The 23515-nt window shown below is 49.9% G+C and overlaps 1 protein-coding gene across 1 annotated transcript in view; it reads left to right on the forward strand.

Annotated features, from left to right (window-relative positions):
• Nucleotides 1–23515, forward strand: part of LOC138498394 (CD276 antigen-like) — a 716033-nt gene that overhangs the window by 13808 nt on the left and 678710 nt on the right. The window lies entirely within an intron of this gene.

The raw sequence follows: 23515 nt of genomic DNA on the forward strand, positions 1-23515 counted from the left end.
ATGTATCCAGGGGATTCTTTTCTGAGTAAGTGCATTTCATGTTTGCGTTTCCTAGGACAAGGGGTGACAACCTCCCTTCCTAGTCATTGCATCGAATGCCAAACCATCGAATGCCATACCATCGAAAGAAATGCATCGAATTTTTTTTTGCCCGAATGCATTAAAAAAAAGGGTTTCCTCCAACCCCACTTTTTTAACCTTTAAAAGCCCTTATATTTAAACTAAACCCTTCACCATTTAAAAAAATGGCATTCAATGCTTTTTCGATAGATTTTTTTCTATGGTATGGCATTCAACAGTTTGGCATTGGATGCAATTACCAGATACCGACAACCTCCAGTACATGTACTCTCATTTGAGATACTGAGTGAACCTGTTCCAAAATGTGTTTTTGCTGCACTCGATTTAGAATTAAAAGTTCATATATCACTTTTGTACAGTTTTCCCAAGGTCATTTAAACAAATATATTTCCAACACTCCAAAGCTGGTAGAAAAATCATGTAGCTTATCAAATATTTGATAGGTTCTGTCTTTTAAAAGCCAACCTGAAATAACTTTATGACAGAGCTTGGCAGACTGGTTCGATGTCAAAAGATTACAATGCTTCCTTATGCATTTTTGAATCAATTGGCAGCTAGGTTCAAAAGTCAATATGCAATATCTTTTATTGGTTTCCCTTTGTACTTCATGTGCAGACGGCGCTTCAGTGGTGGTACTGTTTGCGCTTTGTTCATGGCCGTTCCAAGAACTGTAATTTAAAAAAATCGACTTGCAGTTGGTCGTGCTGATTTCAATTCCTCTTGTGTACTTATTATCTGTTTTATTCTCAACAGTGGAGAGTGTGGTGTAAGGAAGGCATGGTATCAAAGGCAGCATGCTCACTGTCATTTATGGCAGGGCTGTTTTCATTAACTCCAGCCGCCCATGCCACTCCTGATGCAAGTCCTAACACATCAGGCGCACTTCTGCTGACACGACTTTCTTCGCTGCATTACTACCCAGAAGGCCACCGCATCATATTTTCTGGAGGGGGCCACTGTTAGCAGCGCTATGTTAATTTCAGACACAGTTCCATTGGCAGTATGACTCCAGCATACGGCCCTTCTTTTCCATTCTGCATATTAATGGCTACTTATACAGGTTTCTCGCCTTGTATCTCCTGATGAAGACGTTGTCCATTACACATTCTACGTCGAAACCGGTTGAGCTTACTCCTTAGGGATGTGATCTACATAACATTCTTCTTCTCAGATCCACCCTTGTGATAGATTGTTTTTAATGAGTTCTATTGCTGTTTGTTAAATACATTTTAAACATTAAAATAATCAAATGGGATGTGATGAATGTTTGTCCCATCCCCAACTGGCAAGCAATGTTAATTAATTCAGTCATTTTTAGCCATTGTTGGTTGGTTGAATGTCACTATGTATGATGTATGGTTTGGATGCTGCACTGTGAATGTTTGTTGAGATGGATGTATTTTAGCCACGTATTTTGTTCACCTATGCTGTCGTGTTATGTGATTAATTGATGTTTAACAAAGTAATATGTCATTAATTGGACTTTTTCGAATTTTTTGTATCATGGTAAATAAAAACATTTTGATACTTTTGTAAGCAACACCGTTTTGCTCTCTGGACATTTCTTCAGTTTCTCGCTTCATGATAATACTCTGGTCCAGGGGATAGAGTTTTCCTGCGTCTTTCTGCTCTTGTATGGTATCAAAGTAAGGCACACACAAGTGACCACAGTTCAAGGGTGTTTATTGAACGCTTATCAGGGGTGTGAAAAATGCCTATCTAACCCTAAATCTACGATGGGCGCAAGCTACGACCATCAAATATTAAGAATACAGTCTAATCAAAATAAAAAGGGCCTATACTAAAAATAAACTATTGCCAATCCTTCCCACTATGCTACAAAATAATAGTGTAGGATAATGTTCACAATAAGAAAGAAGTGTTCATAAAATGATAAGTTAGGATGTGAAGGCTGTTGGCCTTCCTTCTCGTCGTTTATAGCACGAGACAAGGTGGGTTACTCGAGCACAGTACTCTCCTGGTCTTCTGCACAAGGTCACAGTTTCCTTCAATATCAGGGCCTTCTGCACTCATGTCTCTTTGTGCAAACTCTCTTGCCTCAGAGGACCTGATGTACCCTAAACAATAAACAAAAGTTCCCTTTCCAAATAGTCAAACCCGACAATTTACTCTTCGCCCTGGATCACCCTCAGCCGGGCTCAGATCCTTCTTTCAAAATTAGTCCCCTTCAGCCGGTCTCAGACCAATTTAAACAACAATAACTTCTTGGGTTAGTTTTACTGTTCATCCTGGGATCCTCCTCTACCAGGTTCAGACCTCATTTTTGCAATTAGTCCCCCTCTGCCGGGCTCAGACCAATTTCCACAGGTAGGCGATCAAAGACTTTCAAATGTGTATGGGATTCCACTCAACCCGTTGCAGGACCACTTCGATTCACCTTTTTGTATTCTTTTTACACGCTCTGGGGTACCAAGACAGAGAGCTTTGAGTGAGCACCTACGTGGCGGGGACCACTCTGTTTCTGATACCGTTCTTAGTTTCTTAAAGTTCAATCGTACACAAGTTCTTTGTTCATACAATGTTGCCACTTGCAACTTTGAGCATCACACAGCCTGGCTCGCTATCAGCTTCTCCCGACTCACCGGGTGTGCTGAGATTGTTGTCGTTGCTTTGTTGTCGAAGTCAAGGCGGAACCACTGGGGCATGATCTTCTCCCTACCTTGGCCATCAACGCGGGAGGAACCTGTGTATCTTTGAAAAATGCTGCATTGTTCGTCAGTTGGTATTCCTGGTCTTCTGTTTCTTTTCCTTGAGGCTTCCTGAAAGTCACAATCCTTTGTCCTTTCTGGTTTTGCTGTCTTTCTCCTCGATTTAAACTGCCGTCCTGGAATAGTTTCTTCCTCGTGCGTTTGTCCTCGCACCAAGTTTGCTTTCGTGCTCCGCCTTTTATCCATGTGGGGAAGTGTGATGGAAGTCAGGTGTGTGTAATTAGCAGTATTTGCATGACTCTGCCTGACCCTTGTGTTGGGACATGTCAGGTATACGGCTCTAATCTTAGTCCATTGTTGCTCATGATTAACTGCCCGTGAGAAAGTGTTTGTGTTGCAAAAGGGGAGAGGTGGGTTCAGTTTCTAGATATCCTACCTGGTAGGATGGGGAAAGGGTGTTATAAGGAAGGATATACTGCATCTCGCCCTTCTGTGTCCCACTGCCACTCCCTGAAGACCGCCCCTCCAGGTGATCCTCCCGCACTGGCCCACTCCCAGGAACTGGATCCAATAGTGATTGTTGTGTCCGGGCCACCTGGATGACAGATCCCCGGGGACTAGCGGGTGAGACGCCTTCAGGTTTCTCACATACCCTTCCTCCATGCGATGTAGCCGCATCTGCTTCACTGGGGAACCAGGAAAGGAGATCTACATTCCCTTGGTCTTTGCCCTTTCGGTGTTCCACAGTGAAGCAGTAGGGCTGGAGGTCTAAGAACCATTGCATGACACAAGAGCTGGAGGCTTTTCATTGGCTAATCCAAACTAGTGAAGAATGGTCCGTAACAAGTGTGAACTTTCTTCCTAAATGTTAGTATCTAAGGTGGACAATGGCCCACTTGATAGCAAGGGCCTCTAATACCAGCAAAGAGTCATTTCTTTCACGTGGGAATAGTTTGCGAATCGTAAACAAGATCGGATGTTCTAATCCATTGCAGACTTGTGATAGTACTGCTCTTAACCCTGTAAGGGAGGCTTCTGTTTGCAATATGAATTTTTTTGAGAAATCTGCTACCTGTAGGATTGGGTTCTGGCACAGGGTTTGTTTTAAGTTGTTATAACATATATCATCCTCGTCAGTCCAATAAAGTTTTTGGGGTTCAGCGTTCATATGTTTATCTGTCAGCCTAGCTGTTCTGTCCAAAAAGTTTGGGATTAACCTACGGTAATACCCGATTAACCCTAGAAAAGCTCTGAGATCTCTTTTAGTTTTAGGTGTAGGGGTATCCAAGACGGCTTTCACTTTCTCATGTTGAGGTTGTACATTACCATTCCCTACAAAGAAGCCGAGGTATTTCACGGCTGACTGGGCCAGTCTGCATTTGGATGGATTGGCAGTTAGACCAACCTCTCTTTGAGGACTCTCATAATAGTACAAAGATGGAAAAGATGGTCCTCCCACGTTTTACTATACATGACGATATTGTCAACATGAGCTCCACAGAAATCGGAGTATGGGTGTAATATTTTGTCCATGAGGCGTTGGAAAGGGGCTGAAGTGCTGTTTAGCACAAAAGGGAGGACTTTGAGTTGAAATAGTCCTATGGGCATTGATAAAGTTGTCTTTTCCTTCTCAGGCCCATATACTGAGGGAGGGAGAGCTGATACCAAGCTTTCTGAATTTTCTTAGCAATGTGTGTCTTGAAGGAGAGGTGTTTGTCAATGTGCAATCCGAGGGACTTGACACAGGAGGTGAGCTTGGGTATGAATCCCTCAGGGTTGATGATTGATAGCCAGGTCTGTATGTCTGGTTGTTCGGTGTTGTTGGTGGGGAGTAGGAATTCGGGCTTGGAGGGGTTGAGCTTCAAGTATGCACTGGACATCCAAGACTAGATCAGCGAGAGACAGGTTTTGACCCTGTGGATGTCCTTGATGGAGTCGTTCTTGAGGTATAGCTGTGTGCCTTCCCCCCATGATTGATTTCAGAAATCCATCTTAACACTTACCAAGAACACCTGGCACTTGGGGTGCAGGCTGATCATAGAAAGATCTATTTAAGTGGGCACTCGAGAGCCATGCCAAGATGGCAGCTGTGAACTGAGTTCCGGATAAGCCTGTGACTATCCGGCAAATATCCTGCAGACTGATATCCTCCTCACAGAGCAGACTGCGACCGCCCATAATGCCTAGTGAGCTGAAAGCCGGGGTCCTGTGGTCCTGAATGCCAGCGAGAGACAAATGAGACTGGTGTGACTGACACAAGGCCTGGTATCGTGGCGGCTGCAGGGCTGACCCAAGCTTCTGCATAACGGAGCAGTAAAGGGGGCGGGGTCATGGGCTCACGCTGTGAAGCCCCACTGCTATATTCCAGCAAGAAGGGGCAGTCGATCACTTGTGTTCACTGCCGAGATCAATTGGTGAGGTGGTGGGTTGCGGGACCGCCAATGTTTGCTGGAACCCTGTTGCTGGAAGAGGACATCTGCGCTCGGCCTGGCACCCAGTAATGAGAATCATTCAGTAGTGGATCCGGAGTCGGCCCTGAGGGGTTACTAGTGGCCCTGAGACCTGCTGCAGCAGCGCCGGGTGTATGTTACGTCCTGGGCCGGGAGCGCTTACTTGGAGGCGGGTGGCCCGGAGACCCTGGAGGACAATGGAGGACCTGATGTGAGGCTTTCGGTGGAGTGCCGAGAAAAGGGACCCGGTCTGCATTGCTTGTAGCGCTGCTGGGGCATGTGCAGAGGAGGCTCCCAATGAAAGCTGGTGTTGTGGAGGACTTGGGTAAGCAGCCTGGGCTCTGAATTGGAGCATTGGTGGATGGCTGCTCTCTCAGGCTGCCTGAGCATAGGTGAAGAGGAGGTGAGCCCTGGCGGCCGCTGACTGTTTTTGGTATCATGTAATTTTATCCCCACCAAAAATATCGCCGTTTATATGGTCGTCGGGAACGGCCATAGGCAATATTTTTAGTGGGGATAATATTAGGTTTTTTTGGGAATGGGGGTTGCGGGGATGTCTACCACTCCTTTTAAAATAATACGGGGGTTGCAAGGTTGTCCTCTGCAGGTTCCATGGCTTAATATCGCCGCCGAAATATGGCGATATTTTTGTATGGCAATATGTTTGCGGGGATATTAACACATGGAACCCTGTTTTTTTCTCCCTGCACCCTGGCCCAGCCAAAACAGTGAACAGTCCTGAAACTGCAGAAACTACTGCCTGGTAAGCAGGGGCTGGCTGGAGCAGGGCAGGGGAGAGATCCGGTGGAGTTGTGGTGCAGGATGCAGCGTGGGGGCTCTGGCCTCCAGGTGGTGTGAGATCTGTTGGGGTAACCCGGCTTCCTTTCAAAATGGCTGGGGAGCACTGCATACTGAGGGGCCTGGATAACATCACTGTAGGTGGAGCAACTGCACGACCAACCCCATGACCAACTCTGAATTTGGGCTTGCCTTTGCTTATAAAGAAGGCTGGGGTTGGAGCGGGGCCGCTGGGCCTCAGTTGCCCCCGGGGGCTAGGGCTCCTGCTCACTGCAAAACCAATTAAGGCAGGCCGGACCAGAACAGTCGGGATTGTGTTGTATTCAGTGTTCTCAGTGAATAATGGGCAGGGGGTGTGCCTGCGGCGGCAGGGAGGAGTCTTATCATTGGGTAATCCAGGGCAGAAACGTGCAGCTCTACTGCCCCACAAGCTTCGGCATCAACAAGTCGTAAAATGGGAGAGCACGACAAGACTCAAACCAGGCTCCCGTATGCGACCCCCTCCCAGTCGAAGCACAGAGCTAAGGAACATCAAGACGCGGATGAACACCCAGAGTTGGGAAACACTGCAAGACATAAAAGGAATGGTGGCACAACTGCAGACTGGTATTAACTCACCGGACAGTAATCTGTACACAATCACCTGCAAGGTTGACCATATGCAGGTCCGGCTGCACAAACACGGTGACCGACTGGATGAAGTGGAACTGCGCCTGTCCTCGGTGAAGGATGAGTCCGCAGTAACATCACTGCAGGTGGTCCAGCTAAAGAAAGTAGTCAAAGAGCTCCTAGATAAGCAGGATGACTTAGAATCCAGGTCCCGCCGTAATAACCTCAGGATAGTTGGGGTCCTGGAAGCAGCAGACAAAGGCACCATGGAGCAAATGGTGGAGGCAGTGTTACGAGAGGTGCTGGGCGACAATGGGATCTCACAGCGTTCATGGTGGAAAGAGCTCACTGCATCCCCGGTGGACGTTCCCATGTGCCGGGTGCGCCGTCCAGACCCATCAATGCTAGGCTTCTTAACTACTGACACAGTGGCCCTCATTACGACCCTGGCGGAATTCGGAAAACGATGGCGGAAATGCAATACCGCCATCGAATAGCGCTCGGTGCGACTATGACCCGTCACCGCAAAGTACGAAGCCATTAGCGACACCGTAGTGAACGCCAACGCTAACTGCACCAAGCACGCGCGCGCGCGCCATGCCAAACCGTAAACACCACCATGGCGCAAGGGTACGCTAATTCCGACCCTAGCGGACATGTACCTAACGCCATCAAGCATGGCGGAATGAACCATTCCGCCATGGTGAGAAGTACGGCATCGCGAATCAACCGTAAACGGCCCCACTGAGTGCCTGTACACCGCTCCCTGCCCACAAAGTACAACTCCCCGTAGGTGCAATGAAGTCACAATGCAACCATTGAAATGTACAAGTCACCCATGCATGCCAACGAACAAATGAAACACAAGAGGGGCCAATGGGAGCTGCAGGGCACAGATGGCACGAATACAGAAGCCATCCCAATGGACATGACCACAGTCCCCCACCAAGAAACGCACGCAAACACAGGCACCTGTGACCAGCAATATTCCGAAAATCACATCATTCCACCAGTCCACCTGGCTGACCGGCATCTGTTACACAAAACCCAATCCCCCGCCCCTGAGCATGACAACATTCAAACAGTCATATTGGCAGCCCCCATCCCTGACCTCACGGGCTTCGTAGGCAAACGCGTCGAGTACAGTACCACGCAACTAAACTCCGAAGCTGGAACCCAATGCAGATCTCCTCACAATACATCGCTCCCCAAATAGGAATATGCCACATCACTTGCAAAGAAGAACGCTACACGGGCCAAATCAGAATAGAAATTTAATGCACAACAAAATCACCAAGCCCATACAGCCATCAGGCCATGAACTCCAAAACACATTTCACCATTGTGGGCTGCATCCGCAAGAAATGACCAGCCACTACTTGTGTGACGCCCTGTTCCATCATGGTACACAGAGCCACATTCACGTACGAAAAGGCAACATGGAAGCGCACAGAACCACAGGGCCGTCCCAATGGGGAGGCACTAGTCCAGCTGAAAGGCCGAAATGTTGCTCCGAGCCACCAGTACTGCGTAAGGGCATGTGGCCCATTGGCGATCGTCCCATAAGATCGTAATGCTGCTCCACTGATTAACACGAAGCAGCAGGTGTCGGGAGTAAAACCCATCTGCAGGAGTGGCATACAGATGGCAGTGGCAAAAGGGGAGGAGATACCTGTCAACCAAAAGAAAAGAAAAAGAACAGAATGGCCATCAGAACTACATTCGAACAACTCACTTCAATGATCACACTAAATCCACAGCCATATGCATGCTAGCCCACTCCAAAGGTTCATCACCACCCAAAAACCACTTGCGACTCATAACTATCTATATCGAGGTGTAAACACCATCACAAACGAGTGTACCTGTGCATGCGTCTGTCAAAACAGAATCCATCAGATGGGATTGGTAACGTGCATGGACACAAGTGTCTGAGGGCGCGTCGAGACAGGGAGGGCTCAACAAGGCCAGATAGACGATGGTCCCACTATGGCAGCCCTGCATCACATAGCGTAGGGGAGGCGGATAGATTCCAAGAAGCCCTGTACATGGCAAACTCTGTATCAAATCACCTGCCCATGCATCCATTCATCATTCCCTCATCCCGGGATTAAAACGCCTGAATATTTACTCACATAACATTAGAAATATCCATTGAGTCTGTGCGTTATGCAGCCTGCAAAATCCACAGTGCCCCAGCCCGTAATGCCAGTGTTGTGAAGTAACATGTATTTGGGAACGTCCGGCCTCATCGCCCACGTCGCTATTGCGCATCCCAAACCATTCATATCAATCATTGCATCCTCGCCATGGCCCCTGTCCCAAGGACATTGAACAATAGTACGTTATATTTGCAGTCAGACCTGTGGGCATTTCCCCGCCGCTAGCTGAAAACCGAAAGCGCCGCCCTTCGAATTCCTCATTTGCAACATCACGTCGAAGAAGCATCTGTGGCCGTTTGAAATCACTAATTAATCCATCTAGTGCGGCTGTGTGTGAAAATGGCAACTGCCTTCACCCACAAATGGGACGCCCCGCCCGTCGTTGCAACTCGGTACAGTGATGCATGAGGGCCCACCGTTACTCGAGTACTACGTACCACTGACCCTTCACAAGTCTGTTCGCGACTGCACAGATAGTATGTGAAACAATGGGACCATAGCAGAATGAACATATCAACCAATGTTACACGGCCATCGGGTACAAATACATGATTGCAATAGCAAGATGCCATTCCCCGAATTGCAGCGTTGTGTGCGGGACGTGCTCGGCCAAAGGGGAGAGCAGTTTGCACAGGTGGAATGAATCACCACAGGTGGAGGCCATACAGCCTGAAAACACATAAATTGCACAGCCAGTCTCCTCCCACAACCACTCCGAAATGCTACCGGCAGGACTCGCGATGTTGGCCCTGGGGGACCTGATAGCACTGCAAGTACTCCAACTCCAGGAAGAAGACGAACACCAACTACAACCGGCCGCACGGAGGAGACGCAGGAGGAGGAGGAGGGCAAGGCAGGGCCAGCAAGGGCCGCCAGCACAGCCACTACCACCACGCAGGCAGCCCGCAATCCCACGCCTCCGAGCACATCCGTTCAACCTCACTGATGAGCAGATCCACACCCTCTACCGTCTGGACCGGGACACCATAGCCGCCATTGTGGACATGACACAGGCTGACCTTGTCAGCATGATAGACAGCCCAACCGCCATCCCACCCCTACTGAAGGTGGTGTCTGTACTCCACTTCCTGGCCACAGGCACCTACCAGCACACAGTCGGACAGTTGCATGGCATTTCTCAGCCACTGTTCTCACGGACACTATTGCAAGTGCTCGATGCCCTCCTGCAGCACGCAGACGACTACATCTCCCTACCACGCTCGGAGCAGGAAATTACCAACACAAAAGTGGGATTCCATGCACTTGCCGGCATACCGGGTTGCATTGGTGCCATCGACTGCACCCATGTGGAATTGGTCGTCCCACATGCCATGGAGGCCCAGTACCGCAACCGAAAACAATTTCATTCTCTGAATGTACAAATGGTGTGTGACTCCAACAGGATCATTACACATTGTTGTGCCCGATTCCCTGGATCAACCCATGATTCTATGGTCTTGAGGAACTCTACAATACCACGCTACATGGCGCGACACGCAGGGAACAGATCCTGGCTACTCGGTGAGTCTCATTACATGCATGATAATGTGGGGTATGTGATTCGGCAATGACCTGGCAGGAAGGGGGGGGGGGTGTGCGTACGTAGCAATGGCATTCCACATCATACGTTTCTCGTCCACATACAGGTGATGCTGGATATCCACTGAAGAGATGGCTCCTCACACCAGTCCGGAACCCACGGGACCAGCATGAGGAGGACTACAACCATGCCCACTCACGTACCCGTGTAGTCATAGAACAGGCATTCGGCCTACTGAAGGGTCGTTTCCGCTGCCTCAGCAGGTCTGGCGGGGCACTCCTGTACCGCCATGAGAAGGTTGCAAAGATGGTGATGGCATGTGTCATGCTCCACAACATGTGCGTACGTAGAAATGTGCCCATGCCCCCTGACGCAGAACTGCAAGCACCTGATGATGGTCATGATGAGGGCGGGGATGTGGCAGCACCTCAAGGAGTCTGCGAGGCACCGGAGGGCCGTGACATTCGTCAGCATCTCATTGATGTATGCTTCTAGCACTCACGCCTGGTGGCTGATACATGGACACGGGACTCGTGGCACTGTGTGTGTCTGGGACATGCACAATATGGACTGTACGCCTATGATGGCCTAGTACACAAAGATCAATGTCCACACATCTCATTGGTTGATCGTGCACTGTTTATGGCATATGTGATATCATGTTGAACACCCTATCGACCCGCCACCCAAGTGAGCCCAACACACCCCCTCCACCCTCCTACCTCCCCCCCGAACACCAGTGTCCAAAGATGCTCATTGTCAGTGGGCAGTCGCTATTGCAAGCCCCCTCTGCGGGTATCAGGGGCACCCCTGCCTGTGGAGCGCAGGTTCCTCCCAGATCTACGTTGGGGGCTGCCCTGGACGGAACTTGCAACGGATGATGTCTCTGCCTGCTCACGTCCATGCATGTCCCTAAGGGTTTGCGAGAGCTCAGTGAGCACACGGCGCACTGCGGCAAGTTCGGCACATACGTCCTTGGACGTCGCATGCAGTTCCCCCCTCAGGCTCTCGGTGCTTCTCTCCATTTGGACTCCCAGGCTCTCGGTGCTACTCTCCATTTGTGCCCTTAGTGTCTCTGTACCTCTCTCCATTTCTGCCCTAAGTGTCTCAGTTGATGTTTCTATGTCTGCCTTAGTGCCCCCACATTCATCGGCATGGTCCTTGAGGAGCGTGGCCAGTTGCTGCTGTTGCACGATTAACTGGTCGAGGGACTGTTGCCTCTGCTGGGCCATGGCCATTTGCGGGGGTGTCACAGAGGGGCTGTTGACCTCATGTTGCCTTGCCACAGGGCTTGTGGGGGATGGCCAGTCGTCGTCTTGTGGGTGCCCCTGCGTGGTATCCTCATGTTGTACGGGATGGGACAGACAGGGGGATTGGGACAGGTCATGGATGGATCTGACTTCGACATCCCCGTCTTCTGTGTCGGAGCATGCTGCCATCAATGGGGTGTCACCTATGGTGCTGCTGCCACCAGAGGCAGTGCCTTCTGTGGCATCCGTTGGGGGGACCTGTGGTGGTGGTGTTGTGGGCATGCTGGCTGCTGGGGTGCCTGTTGATGTTCCCTCCTCTGTGCTGCCACCTGATTTGTGCTGCTGCCGTGTCTTGATGCGTGCAGCTGAGGTGGAGGGTCTTTGGCCGTTGGTCTTGGCCCTCTTTGCAGGTGTGCTGGTAGGGGTGTCCTGAAGCTCGTCGTTTGGATCGGACCCTGTGGTGGAGTAAAGGAGGGCGAGGGTTATTGATGGGTCTGTGGGAATTGGAATGGCATTGTATCACATGCATTGGGGTGGTACCTGAGGGTGATTTGGGTCGGGGCCTTGGAGGTGCTTTCATTTGTGTGTGGAGTGAGGGTGCAGTTGTTTGGCAGCCTGCAGTTAGGGTGTGCCTGCTGCACGTGTAGTGGGTGTTTTAGGGGTTTTTAATTATTTATGTATTTATTGTGGGTTTTAACGTGCGCTATCAGGCCGATGTGTGTGGACGTTCTCCTGGACATGTGTTTCTGTTGCACTATGTGGACACATGGTACTTCACATGGTTGGACTTTGTGGATTTGGCATTGTTTTATCTGGCCCACCTACCTGAATCTTCGGATGTCTGCACTCCTTTCTCCATCCCTCCGACTCCCTCTATGCTCTCCATTCCGATGGTGGAGGCACAGATTTCTTCCCAGGGGGTCAACTTGATGGGTGATTCAGGACCTCCCCCGGTGGCTGTGGCAATGTTGCGGTTGGCAGAGAGTATGCTGCGGACGCGTATCCGCAGGTCGTCCCATCGCTTTCGGCATTGCTGTGGGGTGCGGGGTGCGGTCCCCACCGCACTTACCCGCTGTGCCACCAGAGCCCATATGGCCTTCTTGTTTGCAAGTGCCGTCCTGGTCATTTGTGTGCAGAAGACGACGGCAGCATTCTCCTGGAGGGTCTCTGTTAGCACGGTGAGTTCCTCACGGGAGAAGTGGACCTGCCGCTTGCGGTCGCACGCTTTCTTCGCTACTTTTCCCATTTTTCTTGGTTTCGCTAGGGTGGATGACGGGTTGGGGTGTGTCTCAGGGTAGTGTTTTTAGTGGTTGTGTGGTTTTAGTGGTTTTATAGGTGTACGCGGGATGTTTCCCGTTCCGGGCCCATGTTTTAACTTCCGTTTCCGTATATTTCCGGTCACCGTACTTTCCGGTAGGCGCACACTGCGGTGTCCGCTGTGATGGGTGGCGGTATTGCACCTAGGGCGCCGTACGGCGGCGGTGTGGGCCGTTTTGGGGTCTTTTCCGCCATCGCGAACTTTGCACTTCCGCCATGCCGTGGTGCTCGTGCCCGATGGGTCGGAATGGGCCGCACTTTGCTCCTTCGTACAATGGCGGAAACGCTATTTACGCTGTGGCGGTCCGGTCAGTCACTTTCCGCCAGGGTCGTAATGAGGACTTTGCACTACGGCGATCGCGGGTGCTGGGCGCCCTCTCATGTAATGGCGTTCAGATCCGGCTCTTCCCAGATATTTCTAATGATGTGCAGGCATCGAGGAAAATCTTCATAGAGGTGAAGAAGAGGCTCAAGTTGAAGAGACTAAATTACTCCATGCTGTTCCCTGCGCATCTGCGTGTAGAGCACAATGCCAAAGCCCTATTCTTTCAATACCTGAAGCGGCCAGTGACCTCTTAGGCAACGTGAACAACGGAGCAGGGGCACCAAAGAACAAGCCCGGTCAGGGGAAATATATTGACCTGACACCTGGGTTAGAGCTCCAGAGGAGCCACGTTACACTTTAATTTGTTGGTTCTGATCCATGTCGGAGGGGCATATAATTGATGCCAATGATGGTTTTAGTTGTGGGCAGGGGTGGCTAAGCCTCGAGAAGCTCCCATGCTTAGGCCTCTCGTTTACATGTTTTTGGAGGGGGAGTTAAACTGGCAGGTTTGTGTTGCCGGTGAGGAGTGGGAGGTAGGGATGGGACAGTCCGAGTTATGCATCAGGTCGATGTTAGGTTGTTCTTGACGGCATGCATGGCTCCGTCTCCAGTGTTTGTTGGGGGAGACTGAAATTGTGATGGGTGGGTTGGTAGAAGAGGACAATGGATGACATTCACTCAGAATCTGATTAAGGATCTGATTGGTACTGCAGGGGATATAGGTGGGGGGCCTATATGCTGGACACCAGCCAACATGAGGACCCCTTAAGGAATGGACCAGGCAACTTGATTAGGCCACGGAGGCTGGGTGTTGAGATAGCAGTGAGGTGGTTTTCGCTCCCGGAGAGGGTTGATTCACAGCATGCAATGGTGCACAAGGTATTCGTCTTTGCACACGTATGGCTAATGTGGGTTTTACTTGCATGACCTGCAATCTGTATGGCCTCTAAAGCCAGGAAGGCTCTATTATATTGCATAGACATCAGGTGGACATCGCTTTCCTGCTGGAAACGCACCTCACGCTCTCATGGGAGCCTGCGTTCGCCAAATCATGGGGATGCCACAGATATTTCTCCTCTTGCTCTAATCACTTGTGAGGTGTCTGCATTACAATAAGAGGTACACTGGGGTTTAGATGTCAGGAGGTGGCGCGGGATACCGATGGGAGGGCCCTGATCCTCACTGGGCTGATACAAGGGCAGCTATTTACATTTGTGAATTATTATGGCCCCAATATAGACTCTCTTGAGACATTGGAGTTTATTGAGGAGCAGTTCAGGAGACATCCTGCCAGTGTCGTGGGGTGGGTGGGAGATTTCAATGCGGTTATGAATGCCACATTGGACAGGTCAGGGGGATTTCTCCAGAGGGGCAGCGATGGCTTCATATAAAATAAAGCAGATCTGCAACAACGAGGGGCTTGTCGATGTGTGAAGGGACCGCCACAGGCAGGATAATGGGTCACATTCAGGTCATCTGTGCATGGCTCGGCATCTAGGCTGGATCACATTTTGGTATCCACGTGGGGGTCAGGCTTGTTCACAGATTGTAATATCCTTGCTCACACACTTTCCAACCATACCCCAGTGGTCACGATTTTCACCATTCCTGGGAAGTCGCAAGGGGGTAGGAGCTGTTTTTAAAAGAAATGAAAGCCTGTGGGACCTGGTATTCCATGGGGCGGTTCGGGAAGGTATTCACTTTTTTCAGGAAAATGAAGGCTCAGTGTTGTCTCACTTGGTCTTCCGGGAAGCCTTCAAGTGCGTGATCCGGGGGTTATGAATCAACAAGGAAGCAGGGATTCTTAAAGGTATACGAGCTGAGCTGGCAGACAGTGAAGCCCGTCTGATCGGCTTGGAGGAGGGTACGGGATTCCTCAGACTTTCGTGAGGAGCTGGGGAAGATTTGAGAAACCGCTGAGAGGTGAAATTCCTCAATCGACGTGCGGCAGTGAGCAGGTACGGTGAAGGGCAGCGTGCAGAGGGTTGGTGGCACGGATGATGAAATCCAAAACTACAAGATCATACATTACTGAACTTGAACCCTCAGCTAAGGAGCTTTTACAAACGGATGAAGAGATCATGAAAGCAAGGGTCCGTTATTATCAGGTGTTAGACTCCTGCAAGACCACTGTGAGCCAGTCCACATTGGAGGGATACCTTGATCAAGTAGGGCTGTATTGGGTAGCGCAGAAGGAAAGAGAGAGGCTGAATAGGCCACTGACTGATCAAAAGATTAATGAAGACATTAAAGCACTCCTTGTAGGGAAGGTGGCAGGCCCGGACGGGCCTTAGCTAACTTTTATAAAGCATACGTAGCAGTTTTGGTTCCCCACATGTTACGCATGCATCTATGAGTGAAGTGGTAGTTACCCTGTTATTGAAGTGCAGGAAGAGTGCTGAGAGCTGCTGGTCCTACAGACCGATCTCTCTGATAAATTTCTCCAATAAAATTTTAACAGCTCTGTTAATGTCCAAATGTGTCCTGGCGGACCAGGCAAGATTTGTCCCAGGGAGATCCACATTTTATGGGCTCTTCAGTGTATTTGGTCTTCTTTCAGTTTTCGGGCAACAGTTCCACCGATCTTGATGTCGAGAAGGCATTAGATTTGATTGAGTGGCCCTTTCTCTTTTCTGTCTTGAGACACATGAGGTTGGGGGAGGGATTTATACATTTGGTAACTCTACTATATGAAGGTCCGGTGGTGAGGTTAAGGGTGAATGGTTGGTAATTGGACCCCATGTAAATGGGTAGTGGCACAGGACAGAGGTGCCCGTTCTCCCCCCCCCTCCTGTTTGCGCTGGCGGTGGAGCCCCTGGCAGAGCTGGTTCGTTCCAAGCATATTCATAGAGGGGTGCAATTGTTCACACACAAATTGGTAATCTCACTTTACGCCAACAATCTGATTCTGTCCATAAGTGATACGGAAAAAAGAACTTGTCCCCGGTCATGACCAACATCTTGGATTTCGGTCGTTACTCAGGGCTTAATATCAATCCTTCCAAATCTATTTTGTTCGCATCAACTGACAGGGTCAGTAGGTTGCAGGATGGGTTCAGCTTCCAGTGGTAAACTGAATATACACGGGATCTCGGAGTGCACTTAGATCATCTCTGGTGACCGTGCTATCGTGAAAACTATGGGGTAAAAGCAGAGGAGGCATTTGGCAGAAGAATTAACCTGCCACTATCTCTATAATGTAGGATTGTGCTAACCAAAATGGTCATCCTGCCCAGATTCTTGTATACATTTCTCAATCTACCCATAGTGGTCCCCGCAGCTTTCTTTAAATCGCTGAAGGCCCTCATAACAAGGTTTGTTGGGCAATGGAAGCAGTCGTGGGTTCACTGGAGTAAATTGGTGGCCCATTGGATAAGGGGGGCCTTTCGCTGCCTGTTCATGAAACCTACTGGCTAGCAGCACAGGCCCCAATTTTGGTGTACTGGTTCCATCAGGCCCCCGACAGGGCGCATGCACAGATTGAGAGGGCGATAGTGGCCCCATTGCTGCTAAGGGCTGCATTTCTGACCTCGCCCCAGTGGGTGGCGAGGGCCTGCAATGTGGTTGAGCTGACTTGTGGGTCGTGGTGACGCATCGAGTGGAAGACACTACACAATGTTTTATACTCCCCAATCCTTCCTATTAAATTTGTCCCTGGGCTCCCGCTGACTGGAGAAAAGGCTTTCACACAATGTATGGACAATTTGGGACTCTCGTGTTGGCACAAACTGTTCCCTGTGGGGCAGTTCCTGACGCTCAAAGATCTCAAAGCGAGAGGCGAGGTGTCAGCACTCGATATATTTGTGTACTTTAGGTTGCACACTGGGCTGAAAGACAAATTTGCCGGCTTTCCTAGAGAGCCACCTGTTGGTCCGATCCTGCTTGGGGTGATAAGCTTGGGAGATAGTGCTAGACTGGTGTCCAGGCATTATGCCAACATCATGGATACATCGGTGGAGTGGGCAGGGGATTCCTGAAGGAAGTGGGAGGATACCCGTGGTGCCCCTATTCCGGTTGCTTTAAGCTGATGCAATTCATATTTCTTCACCAGTGGTACCTGACCCCAGTGGACATTCACAGGTTCTTCCCCGAAACCCCAGACACATGTATGAGATGTGGGGACTCGCCAGCTACCTTTCTGCACCTAGCATGGTCCTGTCCCCGCATACAGTCGTTCTGGTCGCTATCTGGGGATAGCCGGAGAGAGGTTGGTACCATCTCCCATGGTAGCTCTGTTGGGCTATGCGCATGATCTGCCTAAGTATGCCATGTGGCTGCTGGGACTGCTGCGGCTGCTGGTGAAGAGGAGGATAGCCATGGTATGGGGGAGGGGACACCCCCCTGATTATGAGCAATGAAAAGCTGACATGTTATACTTTCATGATATAGAGGCGGAATATGGAACTGCGGTGCACCCGGCGTCAAGACCGAAGAACATTTGGAAACCCCATAGAAACCAGAGCTCAATCTGTTGCATAAGTGTGCATGCTGATGTGTCCCTTACCGCTGCTGGTGATCAGTGTTATTGTATTGCGGGAATTGGGGAATGTGTTGCTGTCGGTGGGATTGGGGAATGTGTTGCTGTCTGTAGACGTGTTCAAGTTTGTGTTGTGCTTTCTTTTTAGTCCATTGAATGGGTGCTGTTTGCGAAATGACAATAAAAAGCGTTTATAAAAAAATATCCATTTAAAGCTGATGCCATGTGTGAAGGCTGAGGCTCTGCTCTTCAGAAGCAGCTTCACAGTGACTCTTGTAATGATACAATGATCATCTAGATGCACAAATGTAATGACCCATGGGATTATATCATGAGATCTTGTCCATCTGGGAAAGAGTGGGATCACGAGGACCAGCTTTTTCATTGTGTAACACAGGGTGATTGGGGACAATGCCACTGTGAGGCTTGGCTCTGCAGAAGATGGATGCTGATACCAATTCTTCTTCAGTTGTTCTCCCAAATATGTCCACGCATGGAAAGAGAACAACAATAATAATAGTAATGCTACATGCATAATTCTTTAAGTGTGTCTCTCCAAGGTGTCTGGGAATGTGCACGCGCAGGCATTCTTAAACTGTGAGCCAGACCCTCTCTTCTAAAACCCTACAAGGCTTCCAGGAAATGAGAAGCAGACCCACCATCAAACCCCAATAAAGTGACAGATGTCACTGTCCTTTTATCCTCACATTCAAATCTTTAGACTGTCTGAATGATTATATATTGTTCCTGGTTACAAAGACTTTAATGCTAGGGTGAGCATTGTGAAAGATTAAATGGGCACCATGCCCAGTGCACATTAAGTACTTAGTGATTCAAGCATATGATATGATATGATATGGCATTTGTAACGCGCCTATACACAAGTGTTTCAAGGCGCGACGAGGCGGGGGAGGTCACACGGGGAGACAGACAACGATCCTACTAGGCACATTCAGACCGCGCAAGTGCAAGGGTAGAGGGGACTGGGAAAGTGCAGGGGGAAGGGGAGAAGGGGAAAGTGCTGTACATGGTTAGTAGAATACAAGATAAATAATAGGGCCAGCTGGTGGCAAGTGCAAGGAAAGTGCAGTAAAGGTTAGTAGAATACAAGATAAATAATAGGGCCAGCTGGTGGCAAGTGCAAGGTAAGTGCCGGGAGAAGGGGCTGTGGGATACAGAGACAGTCCTGTGGTGCAGGTAGGCAGTGCAAGGGAAGAGTGGCTGGGCCAAGGACGGAGATCGGTGAGTGGTCCAGTAGCAGATTCGGTGCAGGTTCAGTGGTTTTAGCAGGGGAGAGAGGGAGAGAAAGCGGAGGCAAAGAGGAAGGTTTTGAGGTGCTTCCAGAACCGGAGATGGTTCTCCTCAACTTTCAGGGAGGCAGGAAGACTGTTCCAGAGGGAGGCCCCTGCTGCGGAGAGAGATCTACCCCCAGCTCGTTGCTTGGAGAAGCGGCTTATCCTGAGGTAGTTGGAGGCGGATGAGCGAAGAGCTCGAGAAGGAAGATATTTAGGAAGAGAGAGTTGAAGGTATTTTGGCCCAAGGCCCCAGAAGGCCTTGTGGACAATACAGAGGGTTTTGAACTTAATCCTCGCAGCCACTGGGAGCCAGTGCAGTGATTTCAGTCCTGGAGAGATACGGTCCTTGGGCTTGAGGCCAAGGACAAGTCTTGCAGTCCTGTTCTGGATGAGTTGCAAAGGGCGAAGAGTAGAGGCAGGAAGATTTAGATAGAGGCTGTTGCAGTAGTCCAGCCTAGAGAGAACCAGAGCTCTGGAGACCGTGAGCCTCTGGGGGAAGGAGAGGAAAGGAAGGATCCCTCTGAGGAGGTGTAGCTGGTAGTGTGACTTCTTAGAGACGTCAGATATGTGTGGAGAGAAAGAGAGTGTGGAGTCAAAGATGACCCCAAGGTTTTTTGCCTTGCAGGTAGGCACAGGAAGAGGGCCAAGGGAGGCCGGCCATAGAGCTGCAGGGAAGGAGGGAGTGGGTGTGCCGATAAGTAGAATCTCAGTCTTACTGGCATTAAGGCAAAGGTCGTTAGCGGCACACCATTCCTGGATAGCAGAGAGACAGTCAGAGATGAGGGAAGGGGAAGAGGAGGCCGAGGGTAGCCTGAAAATGAGCTGCGTATCATCCGCATAGCACTGAAAGTAGGGACAGAGAGCGGCTATGCGGTGAGCAAGAAGTGCCAGATATTGGTTGAACAGCCAGGGGGAGAGGTTAGAACCCTGGGGGACACCACAGGTAGAGAAAAAGATGTCAGAGAGGAAGGAACCCAGTTGGACCTGGGAGGGTCGATTGGAGAGGAAGGAGGTCAGCCACGCCAGTGCCTGACCAGTGATACCCAGGTTATCACAGAGACGGTTGAGCAGGATGGTGTGGTTGACAGTGTCAAAGGCAGAAGAGAGGTCGAGCAAAATGAGAACACAAGGGGTGTTAGAGTCAAGGTTAGAGAGCAGGTCCTCACGGATGTTCAGGAGAGCAGTTTCCGTGCTTCTGGCAGCTCTGAAACCAGACTGGTGGTCATGAAGACTACCAACAGATTTAGCATGGAGATTAAGTTGGGAGATGGCCAGTTTCTCAAGGAGCTTGCCCAGGAAGGGAGTGATAGAGATTGGGCGATAGTTAGCTGGGCAGGAGGGGTCGGAGGAGGGTTTCTTAAGAAGGGGGTGCACAAGGGAGTGCTTGAGGGGGGAAGGGAAGACTCCTGAGTTGAAGGAGTGATTTCAGAAGTCAGCCAGGGCAGGAGCCAGGGAGTCGATGTGGTCCTTGATAGTTTTGGAGGAACAGGGCTGGACCTGTTTTGACGAGACTTTCATAGATCGGACTTGTCTCGAAACCTCGTCAGCAGAAAAGAGGGGAAAGGCAGAGAAGGAGGGAGGAGGGGTGGCTGCAGAAGGGCCAGAGGAAGAGCAGGGAAGAGAGGGGGGGAGGTGATAGGAGGAGAGTGAGGACAGGATGTCCTGAGTTTTAGAGATGAAGTGGGAGGCCAGTGCAGTGCAGAGGGCCTGAGAGGGGACAGGAGAGGTGGAGACTGCAGCAGGGTTGGCCAGCTCTTTGCAGATTTTAAAAAGTTCAGCCGAATTGTTAGATGCCGCAGAGATGCGAGCTTGGATAAGGGCTCTCTTCTTAGTGAGAACGGAGAGCCGGTATTGCCTTTGGAGCAGGCGACAGGCCAGTTTGTCAGAGGATGAACACGAAGCACGCCATTTCCTCTCTGCCACCCTGCACTTGCGTTTAAGGGTGACGAGATCCGAGTCATACCAGGAGTTACATTTGGCTTTGGGCTTCAGGCGGATCCTCATGACAGGGGCAAGGATATCAAGGGTATCAGATATAGCAGAGTGGAGAGTGGAGAGGGCTGTGTCAGGGTGGGAGTCAGCCGAAGGGGGAGGAGGGGGCGAAAAGGTGGTAGCGAAAGCCTCAACTGACACGCGCTTCATGGGTCGGATGACCGCGAAGGTGGGTGGCAGTGATGAGGGTGGCTTTGCCTGTGGGGAAGGGAAGGTGAGGTGGGAGGATAGGAGAAAGTGATCACTCCAGGAGAGAGGAGTGGAGAGAGGGACAGACAGGGGAAGGTCAGAAGAGATCAGAGCATCGAGAGTGTGCCCTGCAGAATGGGTCGGCCCAGACGGGAGAATAGAGAGTGAGAGAGAGTCGCAGAGGTCGCGAAAGAGTCCAGAGGGAGGACAGGAGGCATCAAGATGGATATTGAAGTCTCCAAGAAAGAGGAGTTGAGTGGTTGAGGACAGGAGTGAGGAGGAGAGGTCAGCCCACTCAGAGAGGAAGGCGGAAATTTGAGCAGGTGGCCGATAGATAGTAGCCACGGTAAGGGAATGGCTAGGAGAGAGAGAGAGTCGGCAGACAAGGCATTCAAAGGAGGAGTAGGTCTGCGTAGGAGTGACAGTGGCAGGAATCCACTCAGGGAAGATAAGGGCCACCCCCCCCCCCCGAACAGTTGGGCCTGGGCAGGGAGAGGATCTTGTAGCCGTCAGGTAGGAGTGTGTCAAAGCTGGTGACAGAGCTGGCCGTGAACCATGTCTCAGTGAGACCGAGGATGTCAAGGTCCAGTTCCTCAAGAAGGTGACAGATATCAGAGGAATGTTTGAGCGAGAGTTGAGAGTGGCAATGTGGAGAAGGTTGCCATCTTTGAAGGACTTCCGGGGAGGGGTACAGATCAGAGGTACGCCCTGTGGAGGTGAAGAAGAAGGAGCCAGAGAGAGGGCAGGAGGCAAGGTAGCCGAGGACAGGGAAGAGGAGACAGCAGGAGAGGAGAGGAAGTTGATGAGGCGCGGGAAGCGTCTATCAAAGAGGTGGAGGTTGGCCTGAGGGCCTTGGACCAAGACGGTCCCATTAGCGTAGACATTAATGATGACCTTAGAGGAGCGGAAAGGGGCCAAGAGGACATCCCAACGGGTGCCACCATTAATGGGAGAAGAGGAGAAGGGAGAGAGCACAGAGACCATATGAAGGGTCCATTGGTCAGGGGAAGGCACGAAAAAGAGGATGGCAGTAAGAGTTTCCTTGGAGGAGGCACTGGTGCAGGTGTCAGCGATAGGGAGGCCTGGGTTGGAGACCAGGATATCCTTTTTAAACTTTTTCCTACCAGATTTAGTGAGGAGAGCAGGAAAGTCAATTGAAAAGCAGTTAGAGAAGATAGGAGAGATAGAGAGCACCATGGAATAAGGAGGGAGGGGGGGAGACAGACAAAGCAAGCAGACAGGAATGAAGAGGGAAGCCCTAGTTTACCACAATTACAGAGCCACAGTAACAGTAAGTACGAGTTAGGTACCCAGTGTAGGGGCCACCTAAGTTTGAGAGTCCTGTGAGGGGAGAAAAAGCTCTAGTTTACCACAATTACAGAGCAACAGTAACATCATACGACACTTTTCTGTGGGAATTATTGTGCCTGTAGAAAATGCTCTTTGGTTTATTCAGAGCAGCCAGGAATCCTCATTTATCCTAGCTCTACTTATTTATTCCATATATATGTGTGTGTGTATCTGTGTGTGATCATTAGAAATACGCACTGTAAAATGTTAGTCAGTTTACAATGTTTACACTTAATGCCCAATTGTATCTTTTGTCTATCAAGATAACCTTCTTTCTTGGAAAAGGTCACACTTGGGTTAAAGCTAATGACCGGTTTCTTCTGTGGGCACCATGAAAATGCATAATTGTGCAGGACTCTGATTGGTTGGTAGTGCTGCTGAAACTGCACATTTGTTACATTAGGAGCATATACTTAAAAGTAACAAAAAATAGAAAATAGCAAATGCAATTGTAGTTCCTACAGCCTGGTGCTGTGACCCCTTACAATGTCTGTAAGAACCTTAGCATCCTTTGCAGGGCCTAGCCATATCCCCCTTATACCAACCCAATACCCTAGCCATATCCCCCTTATACCAACCCAATACCTTAGTCATATCCCCCTTATACCAACCCAATACCCTAGTCATATCCCCCTCATACCAACCCAATTCAGAGCATGTACCCTCAGTGTGACGGACATGTTCCTCTGCGAGAAACACAATGACAATATATGTCCCCAGATGCCTAATTTGGGGGATGCTTTCAGAAATAATAATGTTTCATTTGAAGACCATTTTCTCAGTGAAAGAACACATGATGCAGACTCATGCAATTGTTATTATATACAAAATTCCACAAGACATGATATCATAACTATACATACTGAATAATTGCTTGGAAAATATTCAAAAACATAATAATGCATCATGTTCCATGGATGTATCCACAATTTCACAGAAAATAAAGTCATCAAATTTCCCCAAGGTACTAGGGTGAAAACACTGTCACATGTTTGCAAAAGCATAGAAAAG

Source organism: Ambystoma mexicanum, chromosome 5q, assembly GCF_040938575.1.
Source record: "Ambystoma mexicanum isolate Mex_15411 chromosome 5q, UKY_AmexF1_1, whole genome shotgun sequence".
Classification (NCBI taxonomy): domain Eukaryota; kingdom Metazoa; phylum Chordata; class Amphibia; order Caudata; family Ambystomatidae; genus Ambystoma; species Ambystoma mexicanum.